Here is an 11,962-nt window from a genome sequence, read left to right on the forward strand (position 1 = left end):
CCACAATTATCCCCCATGAAACAAATCTCATGGTTAAGTTTTTATTACATTATAATTTTCTAGGGATAATATTAATCTTATAAGCTAAAATTGAAAGAGAGAAAGAAAGAGGGGGAGAAGAGGGGAAGAGGAAGAGATCAAATCAGGAGCAGGAGGAAAACAGTGAGGAGAAAGAAGGAAACAGGAAAGAAGTAACGAGAGTAGCAGTTTCATTGTCCTTGTTGATGGCTGAATCTGGGTAGTCATGTTGACTTTTGTTTTGCCTAATTTGAAATCAGGATTGGGTGGCAAATTCCAGGCTATATGGAGAAAAAGACATTGACAATTGTTTAAAATGTTATGATTTCCTTGGTCTCTACCAGGTCATTTTTCATATGCATCTACCAGACATTTTTAAGTAAACCAGAATGGGAGGATTATATAGGATCATTCCAGGCTCTTCCATTAGGAGAAACAGAGATATTCAGCTATTTCAACCAGAAAATATGCTGTATGGAATAACAGGAATGCATGAACCAAGTTGTCAGAGAAGCTAGTGAGAGATTGATACCTGGGCACCCCTGAGGATCAGGATCTGGGGATAATTAGCCTTTACATGGACTCTTGGGATGCTGCAAGTTTTAGTGAATAGGTTGCTTAATTGATTTCTCAACAGCAGAATTCCAGTGCTTTCCACCTGTTCCCTGTGCATCATTCATTGGTTCTCTCTACTGTCCCACTTAAAGCCATTTATTTTTGCTAAGGATCTGATTTTGCACTTAATAGTTGCTTTACTTCCTTGAGCAGAACTTTGGCACTGAGCACACATGGGAGCTTTCATGAGCTGTATAGGTCACTTGTGTTCAGGAAGTTGGGGCAGGAGGCTGGGACAAAAGTAGCAGCAGGTGCCCTTCCATGTAGACTATGAGAGTAAGTGCAGCTTACATTTTATAGTCACCACATTTAAAAAATATTTATTTTTTTATTTTATGTGTATGAGTGTGTTTTGCCTGCATGTACATAAATATACTCATGCATGCAATACCTGTGGAGGTTAGAAGATGGTGTCATATCCCATGTAGTTACAGATGGTTGGCAGCTGACAGGTAGGTGCTGGGATCTGAACCGAGGTCCTCTGCAAGGATAGCCAGTATTCTTAACTGCTGAGTCATCTCTCCAGCCCTAACAGTCAACACATTTTGAAAACGATTTAAGTTATAGTTCTCATGGTCCCACCTTTCTGGATCTTCATAGCTAAGCAACACATTTAATGGAAATAAAACACTATGTAAAAAAGAAAAAAAATCCATTAAGAAGTTCTTATGACAATCTCTTCTCACTGAAAAGTGAAACGTGGCAAGGAAGCAGATCCCTGGGCATCTGAAAACCAGCACAGGCTTTCTGTGAATCAGTCATCTAGTTACTCCTATTGCTTATGTTATTGATGTTCTTCTGTACTCACAACCTAAACACATTTATTTCCAGCCACAATTTCCCCATGCACCCTATCCTACATAGGGCTTAAATAATTGTAGAAAAGGATGGCATACAATTAATCAAGCAAATGACCAGAGAATGAGAAATAAATCTGTATAGAGTACTAGTTTCAGAGATTATGTGAGAGAGGCCACATTAGTGAGAATGTTCAAGGAACTGTCTGTGGTGTAAGGAGACTTTCTGTGAGAACTTGGATGAGAATGAAAACTCACTTAATTGTGTGACTAGTTGTGAAACTCTGTAACAATCTCCATCTGTTGCAAAAGATGTTTCTTTGATGAATGGCGATTGGAATACTTGTGTGTAAATATAAGGATCCATATTTAGCATACAGTAAGAAATTACATTCGTCGAGGGATGTGAGAACCTTAAAGTTTTCTCTAGGATCTATAATCTCTTTAGCCAGGTGTATTGGCTATGTTTGCAGTACCACACATCAGTTTCCTCCCATTGAGTGGACTTTAGGTCCTATTAGGTAGCTATTGATTACTCCCAAGATAAAAGTGCCACTGTACACCCATATAGTTTGTAGTGCTGGTCATTGTTGTGGTTATAGGCTTTAAAGTTGATTTGGACCATGGATAGATGTCCTCCCTTAGCAAATTGCATAGTGTCCTCCAAATTATGAGAGCTAGCCTTTAGGGAGTTGACTTCCAGGTCAGTTCCATCTCCACTGATCCAAGTCCTGTGTCTGTGTATGTCCTGTCTTCAGCAATAGGGTCTTACCTTCATATTCTGGGAGGTAATCAAGGGCTGTGTCAATAGCTTGTATAATTTTGGGAGTCTCTTGGACTATCCTGGCCAACAACTTACTGATCCAAGTCCTGTGTCTGTGTATGTCCTGTATTCAGCAATAGGGTCTTACCTTCATATTCTGGGAGGTAATCAAGGGCTGTGGCAATAGCTTGTATAATTTTGGGAGTCTCTTGGACTATCCTGGCCAACAACTCTAAGGGCAGTTTCTCCCATCTGGCATTATTTCTTGTTTTATAGCCTCAGGTATAAACAAGGACACATGTAGAGATATTTTATGTGTATTTTTTCAGTAGGGTTTTGAAGTAATACATTTTCCAAGTAACAGCATCCTGGTGGAGTTTCCAATACTCTCTTGACTCACACAGTGGCGAGGATCAATATGACACAGATTGACCTCAACATTAACCTAGCTCCTTCAGTTTTCGGGGCATGGGTGGCATTTTCTTTACTTCTGGGTCCCTTCACGCCACAGTGATGAATTTGCAGTAAGCCATTTCTTGGCTTGCCTGAACTGTTTCTGTAATTTAGGAACAAAAAAGAAATTGCCACCTGGATTATAATATTTCACAACAATGATAGGATAGCACATATCATGAAATTATAGTAGCAGCAGCAGGTGAGTGCGGATCCATCTGGAAACTTTAAACAATGCATCTGGCAATTTGCAGGTAATAATGTGCCACATTTGACAGAAAAGGTCATAAATATTTCTTATTATTACCAGAAAACACCTGTGAGATCAGAGAGATTGTGTATAAATCTAAGGGTCATATTGGCCAGCTGTCCTGAAGTAAACACAATGTCAGCTAGAATTTAAAATTCATAAGCATAGAAAAAGTCAAAATATATGTGGATAATAGTAATCTCTGTGATCATACATTGCAAATTAGATGTTAAACATAACTGGGTTTGTAATCAGGTGACTATAATTTACTCTTTTCTTAGGATTTCTCTGGCTTATGCCAGTTACCCTATGGCTTTGTTAATTATGTTTCCTTTTGCTTTTAATTTCTCTCTTGTCCCAAATTGAAAGATAAATTGTGTCTGTTTAGTTTTAACATACCCATCCTCAAAAACTTAGATATGCAGCTATCATAAAATAGGTAATATTGCCAGACATGGTGATTGCATGCCTACAATCCCAGCACTCTGGAGGCAGAGGCAGGTGTATTTCTATGAGTTTAAGGCCATCTTGGTTTATATAGCAAGTTCTACACTAACCAAGTCTACATATTGAGACCTGTCCCAAAACAAAAACAAAACAAAACAACAACAACAACAACAACAACAACAACAACAACAACAAAATAACTACATATCGAGACATGTCCCAAAACAAAAACAAAACAAAACAACAACAACAACAACAACAAAATACATCAGCCAAAGTTTTGGGGCTGGAGAGGTGGCTTAATGGTTAAGAGCACGAGCTCCTCTTACAGAGGACCAGGGTTCAGTTCCCAGAATCCACACAGAGGCTCAGAACCGTCCATAACTCCAGTAACAGGACATCCCCTTTTGGACTCTGTGAGTACTGTATGCACATGGTACACCTACATACATGTAGATAAAACATTTATACATGTTAAAGAAATCCAAAAACTAACAAAAAATACATCATATAAAAGCTGTTATCATTACTAAGTACATTACTATCCTAGTATCTCCTATTATATGACTGGCCTGCTCTGAGCTATTTAGGAAAACTAATATGAAGAAAAGTGGGGGAGAACTCTGTCATGTTTTATACACACTCACACATGTGGAAATGAATACATAAATTTATTATACAAATATGTATCATGCACAAATATTTATACACATATAAACATATATATTTTTGGCTGAGCTCTGTCCCTCTCTAGGTCTTTCTGAGAAGTAATAGTAACATATTAGCATTTTCCAATCCTCTGGTAATGCAACTATTTTCTGAAAATCAGTGGATATATTTTAGACATAGCCTAAAATCCCATATATAAAAAGAAAAAACACATTTATAGAAAATGTCAACCCAAGCCTGATTTTATAAAGACCAGAAGTAACTATATTGAACCTGGAAACTCAAACTTCAACTAAAATGAATTAACTTAATATGGTGAAATCTATTAGATAAGAGCCTCATCACAGCATCTAATTAGAAAAAAAATGTTTGCAAAGAGTTTTGAAGTAATTTAATTTCAATAATATCTTTTTTGAACGCATAACATTTTATTGTATTAAGCAATAGTTTCTTCCAATTATAATTTAGTTTTCCCTTTTCTTTTTAATGGCTCACTTACTCTATGATTTGAGTTTTAGTGTGTCAAATATCTTCTTTAAGCAGAGCAGTTAGCATTTTCTACATAATGAAAATAAAATATTTAAATATCAGGATATAATTAACATAATACTTTGAACTAAACCAGTGAGAAGAATCAGATGAAAATTATCCAGTCATGTTTTTTCCTGAAGCAGATTACACAATATAGTCTTGAAATCAACTAAGGATCTCTATAAGGAATGAGTAAAGTTTTAAAATAATCTATGAGACCAGACATAAAGTTGAATTTATTCAAAAGTCTCTTCTTTGCAAATACTTTTTCAAATTACATGTTATGATAACGATGTTCTCTACTAAGATTTTTTTCATACTAAATTAATTCATTATATTTAGAAGTTTGAATATATATTCTCAGACAAGAATGTTTATAGTTATATATTGCTTTTAAAAATACCACAAAGCCATGTGAATCCATCTTGTTTAGTCTATGTAAGTGGTGAAAACAGTGAATATAGTAGTAATGAACTGATCATTCTGTTGCCCCCCAAACATCCATATTAATTAACACCACCTATCTCATTAACACCCAAGATAACCATGTAATAACTGAATTTCACACTATCTTTTTTTAGAAATATGCTTTCAGGAAAACAAAAGGGAGAAATGTATTAAGTCATTTATAATTCAAATTAAATGTGTTTGCAAGACTTTACTATTCTCCTAATGAGAAGCATAAATAATAACTTCATTTATGAAATTTAGAGCATTGTTTTATTTTTATCCACTTATTATATGTATAGTAACATCTCTTCAAGAGCATTTTTGTCTCTGTATGCATACTTAAACAACCCTGGTACTTTCATTGGTGGTAAAATGAAATCATATTTCATCCATCCAACCTTATTCCATAGTACTGTGTTTTAGTTACATTTCTGCTGCTCTAATAAAACACCATGACCAAAGTCACTTATATAAAGAAGAGCTTATTGGGCTTTCGTTTCCAGAAGAATGGTTCTGTCATGCCGGAGGAGGAATGGGAGGAGGCAGCAGGAACAGAAAGCCCAGAGTTCACAACTTCAAGGATGCAGAGAGAAACTTGAAACCTACAAATTCTCAACTCACCCCTGCCCCTTCTTAGTGAGGCATGTCCTCCAGCAAGACCACACCTCCTAAATGTTCCATGACCTTATCAAAATAGCATCATGAATTAACCAAGTGCTCAAGTAGTTCAGCCTATGTGTGGTACCTAGTAGAACCACCACATACTATTTCAAGTGTACCTCATGGAAAGAACAGTGGCTTTGAGAGAAAGGAGAAATACCCTCAAAACTATTAACTAAACTGGGACTTCTGAGTCTCATCTTGATTGTTGGTGAGATCAAAGCAATTCCTATGCAGTAGAGCTAGAGAAATGCATCCCTAGGTCCTTGAATCCCTGCATTCACACATTTCCAGAAATGCCAGGTCTTGGAATCACAGGAATTAGAAGAGATAGCTCACATGTCTGAATGGAAGCTGAGGAAGTTGATTCCTGGAGAGCCCAATTCTTGTTTCTGTCTCTTTAGTAAAGTATCTAACTTTCTGTCACCAAGGAATCTTGGGATTATATTAATGAAGCCCAGCATTACTGCGCTTCCCATTTCTTTCCTTTTTCAACTTTTTAAACTCATGGACAGTAAATGCACTCACTGCCAGAGAGTCAGTAGGAAGACACAACTGTACAAATATGCCTAAGCATTTTTTTTTTTGGTTAAATGAGACAATTATTCAATAGGTCCCGTCGGTCTCTCTAAAAGATATTTTTAATTGTATAGTGTGAAATCCTGTATATCTGCAAACCTACATTTTAAAGAAAATAGTCCAGTTCTGTGCAACTTTTTGTATCATACTTGCGATTTTCTATTCTTTATTATTTATTACCAAGTAATCAGTCCTATAAGGCAGGGGCATGTTCTAATAGAAATTCTTCCAGATATTAGATGAAGAATGTTCCCTCCAGGCACCAGTTAGCATAATTAATGTGAACTTCATGCACCTTTCTTCTCCTGAAAGCAGAGCGAGTTTGTTTCTGAAGGCTCAGCAGAACCAGGTACTTGCGAATTAAAATATCAACTTGGATTTTGTATAATGATGAATTTTTTTAAATCACACATGGGCAGTCAAAAGATTTATAATCATAATAAATGCAATTCTTATTAAGAGTTTACCTTTGGTATCATTCCTTCTCCTACAACTTCCCTCTTCAAGATCTGATGGTGCTATATCTCATCATGTCCACCAACTGATTCTTATACAACACCCCCACCAACCCCACAAATTACTTTACAGAAGAGAAAAGACTTGGATAGGATGAAATATCTGAGCCAAGCAGACCTTAGTGTGAATTGAGTCTACTGACTTTGAAATACAAAATGAGTTAATTTGAATGGTCAGCCTCAAGTTTCTCTACCTGTAAATGAAAATAGTGGGAAATATCTTTTGACCATGTCTAAGTAGTTAAATGAAATAAATATTTAAATTGCCTTTATGTGTCTTACATGGTAGGTACTTAATATATAATTATAAATTTTTTACTCCCTAATCGAGCACATCTATCTCAAATCATAAAACTGCATCTATCTTTGTATACTAATAATGTGAAAGTTTAATGGATACATTTACCCCAAGAAACATGAGAATAAAACATCATAGACACTAAAATACCCATAATTTTCTACATTTCTAAACAAATTTAGTAATAATTTTCATTTTCCATATGTTTTTATGTAATTATACATGAGAAGCTTCTATGTACATATTTGTACATGATCATTTTCAAATTTTCAAATTGTTTTTACTTTCAATATTTCTTCATGATTTCATAGTTATTTCCTTTATGGTTGTATAATCCCTCATTTACCGCTATTGAAAACTTAAGGTTTTCCAAAATATACCACGATAATAATGGTGCTATAAAAATTTGGTTTATACAAGCATACTCAAGAATTATAAGAAATGAAATGACTGATCCAGTCTGAGTAAGCACTATCTATAAATGGCTCTCAACGTCAGTGTGTGAAATTGCAGTGGGCTTCAGAGGCAACAGGAGTGTTCATTGGAATTCAGTCGAAATGGTTTCCTATTTTCAAATCTTTAAACAGCATCATAGAGAAGTCAAAACATTTGAGTTATTGACCCCCTCACCTTAAAAATAAGGTTAGTTGTTTGTCTGTGAACTTCCAAGTAAATCACATCATCAATGTGTGATCGCTCCGTAAGGAGTGGACCCTATACACGGTGGGAAAGAGCTACCAAAACTGTAAGAAAGAATGGGTGATCACAAGAGAGTAATGGGGGAGGGGGTTGAAAATGGGCAAAGTAAATGATATATGTTTATGAAAATGTAAAAATGGAACCTATCATTTTGTTCAGTGAATATATAATAATTAAACACACATACACTTTTTTTCCATCTAGTATAAATAATAGTGTTCACAGACACAATCAACAATGATTAGGAGCTGGGGAGATGGAGATACCTTAGTGATTAAGAGCACTGGCTGCTCTTGTAGAGGACCCAGGTTAGGTTCCCAGCACACACACACACACACACACACACACACACACACACACACACACCTCTGATAACTGATTGTGACTCCAGTTCGACAGGATCCAATGCCCTTTCTGGCCTCTATGGTCATTGTACACACATGGTACACTTGTATACATGCAAACAAAACACTCATATACATAAAATAAATAAAAATAAAACATGCTTATCTATAAACCCTAATCTCTAATGAGATTCCTAAAACACTGTCTTCCTAGTATAAAAAGAATGCTTTTATCTGTAAATTACTCTCTTGTTAACATCTGTATATTTGTCTAAAGGTTTCACATCTTCCTAATGTAAGGTTTTTAATGCAAAGTTCCAATTCACACCAAGAAGAGCAGTTTTCTATAAAAAGTTAATTACCCACTTAGTGCACACTTCATTTCCTTGATATAGAGTTTCTGTGTTCAGCCTGCTTGGATATGTTTGACTTATCTCTGTTGATTTATGTCACTTTCTTCTTCTCTGCAAAGCCCTATCAACTCCCAGCTTTTCTTACTTATTTGAAGATGTGAGGGTCTGCTGCAGGTGAATTGGCCTCCCTGAAGACAAGGAGTTTGACACAGACTACAGAAGCTTTCCTATAAATGTGTATATCAGAAGAGGAGTTGTTAAAAGAAGTAGGTGCCTAGAGCATCTCATTTCATATTACCTGGAGAAGGAGGGTCTGTAGGAAACTCTCATACTGATAGGTGAAAATGCATTGCCTAACACACTCACCAGCAATACATTATAGATGCCTCTTCCATGAATAATTTAAGTTGTATCCCACAGAGTTCGCAGTATTAGTATTCATTCGAGTGACATGATAATAAATTCAGAAAAGCCTCACTCTGAATATTTAATAATACTAAGCATTTTATGGCATATATTTTCACAGCAAGATATAATGTTTTAGTGAATTAAGGAGCCATACAAGTTGTGGAGGCAAGTCAAGCTCATTGTGGCCAGTTATCAGTGTAAGAAACAGAACTGGATATTAAGGAATTTTTTTAATAGCGCTCCATGAATGTGATAATTAAAAGAAACAATATTGCCAGCTCCTCTTTCATTCTTCAATAAGAAAATCCTGAGTCACTCTGTTAGAAAAGAGAACACTAATATTAAAACATAACATTTAAGATTTTCTAGTGAAATTGAAATAACAAATTCCAAATATCTAAATGTTATTCATATGACATCTCATTTAAGATGGAAAATGACATGGGCTCTTTGAGTCTCCAAGTCTTTAAAAATAAAGATTATTTAAACAAGGGCCCAAACGGGAGGTGAGAAATATGTCACACGTCAGCACTAGAGCAAGAACTATTTGAGACTGGTTGCTACTGGGTAAGAGAGAGTATGGCTTACATACTACCACTGGATGGGCTAACTAGACTCCAATGGATGCATTTACACTGAAGGACATTTGGGTACAAACACCTGAATGAGTAGGACTCAGCATGTATGGCAGAGTGCACAGGGTTCGGGGGTGGGGTATGGATACAGAAGGGAGTCTAGATGTGAGTGGGAAATATTTATAAACTTTAAAAGTTAAAAAAAAGTTTACTGTAAGCTGGTATTCAATGTACGAAATGATAACTGAACAATGGTCAGGAAGTCACTAAACTCTCTTGTGTTTGCTACAACGCATATTATTAAGAGTGCTCCTATTGGTCTATTTGTCAACTGAATTTTAAAGCATTTTATAACTTTCTATAAAAAATTGAAAGCTGGAAACTTCCAAGGAGGGCAGGCATTGAGGACAACTAAAAACAACTCCTAGTTTTGAAATCTAAGTAGGTGACTAGGGTTATTAAACAAATCTTTCTTTCTAATTTATTGCTTTCAATCAAAAGACAGCATCTGATGCTCATTAAACATAAGAAGTACGTTTGAAAGATGAAAGTGGGTGGGGGACTATCTCTGAAGTTAAAGGGGGAAAGGGAGAGTGAAGGGGAAAGAGAAGGCGCAATTAGGGCTGCATATAATCAAAGTACATTTTATACACTTAGACAGCCTTCAGGATGAAACCCATTACTTTATACAATGAATATATGGTAGAAAAAATGAAAATAAGAGTAACATTGAAAGATCTATTTCAGTCTATTTGAAGGACATATTTTTTGGCTCAAAATAAAAGTATGAAGAACATAGTCATCTAAAGAGCCTTATAATACCATGAACAAAAATATCAGCACAGAGAAGGCATAGAGAGATTTAGAATACGTGAGCATGCATTGTATTTTTTTATTTCAAAGCACATATATTAATTATATATAAATTAAATTATATATAAGTTCATATAAATTATTCAATTATTTGCCTGAGAGAGTATCATAAAATTCTAATATTCCAATGTTAACCGTAGAATAAGGTTATTATATAAAACTGTGTGATCATAAGTAGGGCTATAAGACATAGTATATTAAAAGTTTAATACTATAAAATAATAAAATCCAAAGATAAGCAGTCTAATATAACCAGTTCCTCAGATATATTTCAGGGCTTTTCTCTGAAGTTTTTCACTAATATTTGGCAAACTGAGACCCAAGCAAGAAGGTATTTGTGGACAGTATATTAGGAACAATACTGTGTTTATTATTCCTCCCCATACTATCTCTATATGGAAACATACCACTGTAGAAGCTTCTTAAAAGTACATACATAAACATTATTAAAAGAGATTAAAAGTCCTTACCTTATAACCATGAGACAGTGCCCTGTAAAAAAATAAATAAATAAAACCTTAATACCAGGAATGGACTCTGTCTTAAAGCTATTGACCAGGAGTCCCATGGACTCTCAAACAATACTAGCTATTTCCCCTGAAGTTTCACCAGAACTTCACAGTAGGACTCCATTGCTGAAGCCACTGCATACATGAGCTGTAGAACAAACAAGGAGAAATGAAGTTGGTCTCAGCTTCAATGCTTCATCTGTATTGAATTTCATGGTGCAGGAAGGTACTATGCATCCTACCAGAAGGAAAAATAATCATCATCTTTACCCAACTGTGAGTCCTATGCACGGAAACAACTGACCTGGCAAAATATGCCCACTGTTACAATAGTGGTGCAAATATTAAGGTAATCACCAACCACTTTCTAATTGGATTTAAGGTCTACTTCATAGCATGAAGCCCATACCTGGCATTGATATCAGGCTTAGGAACCTGAGGCTAGACAGGTTACAGTGCATAAGGGAGAGTCTAATACTAGTTTTCTACTAAAATAGAAATAATACTAAGCTGACTCCTAATGACTCGTTATACCCATATATTAATACATATCTCAACTCTCACCAGAGAGGCTTCTTTATGCAGCTGATGTTGATTTACCAAGAAACCCACTGGCCAACACCTAAAGAAAAAGAGGCTGCAGAATGCTTAACCCTGAATAGGACACCTGTATCAATCTTCTGTTTCCCAAGGCTCATTAATCATTGGAGTAGAGGTTTGGGAGGATTATAAGAGCCAGATGTGGTAGATGACCACAGAAAAATAGAATTTTCCAGACAGCTGGTCAGTTACTGATATGAACTCACAGCAATGGTGACAGCATGCACAAGTCCCATCTAAGATCAAACTAGACAAATCCTAGCAGAGACGTGGGAAAGTGGGTATGAAACTCCAACCCTACCCCAGGAACTATTGGAAACTGATGACTGCTCACAGAGGGAGGGAGATTCAGTTACTTTCAAGGACGTGACTCTTGGTAGGTTAATCAGGTTTTAGTGGAAGGTATAAAGCTGATGACTATTATTTTTCCTTCTTGTAAGGATGCATAGTACCTTCCAGCACCATGAAATTCAATAGAGAAGAAGCAATGAAGTTGGGACCACACTGAATGACATTTGGGGACACAAATTAGACTCTATAGACCTTAATGAGTATA

This window comes from Nannospalax galili, unplaced genomic scaffold (genome assembly GCF_000622305.1).
Source record: "Nannospalax galili isolate Female #2095 unplaced genomic scaffold, S.galili_v1.0 scaffold128, whole genome shotgun sequence".
Lineage (NCBI taxonomy): Eukaryota > Metazoa > Chordata > Mammalia > Rodentia > Spalacidae > Nannospalax > Nannospalax galili.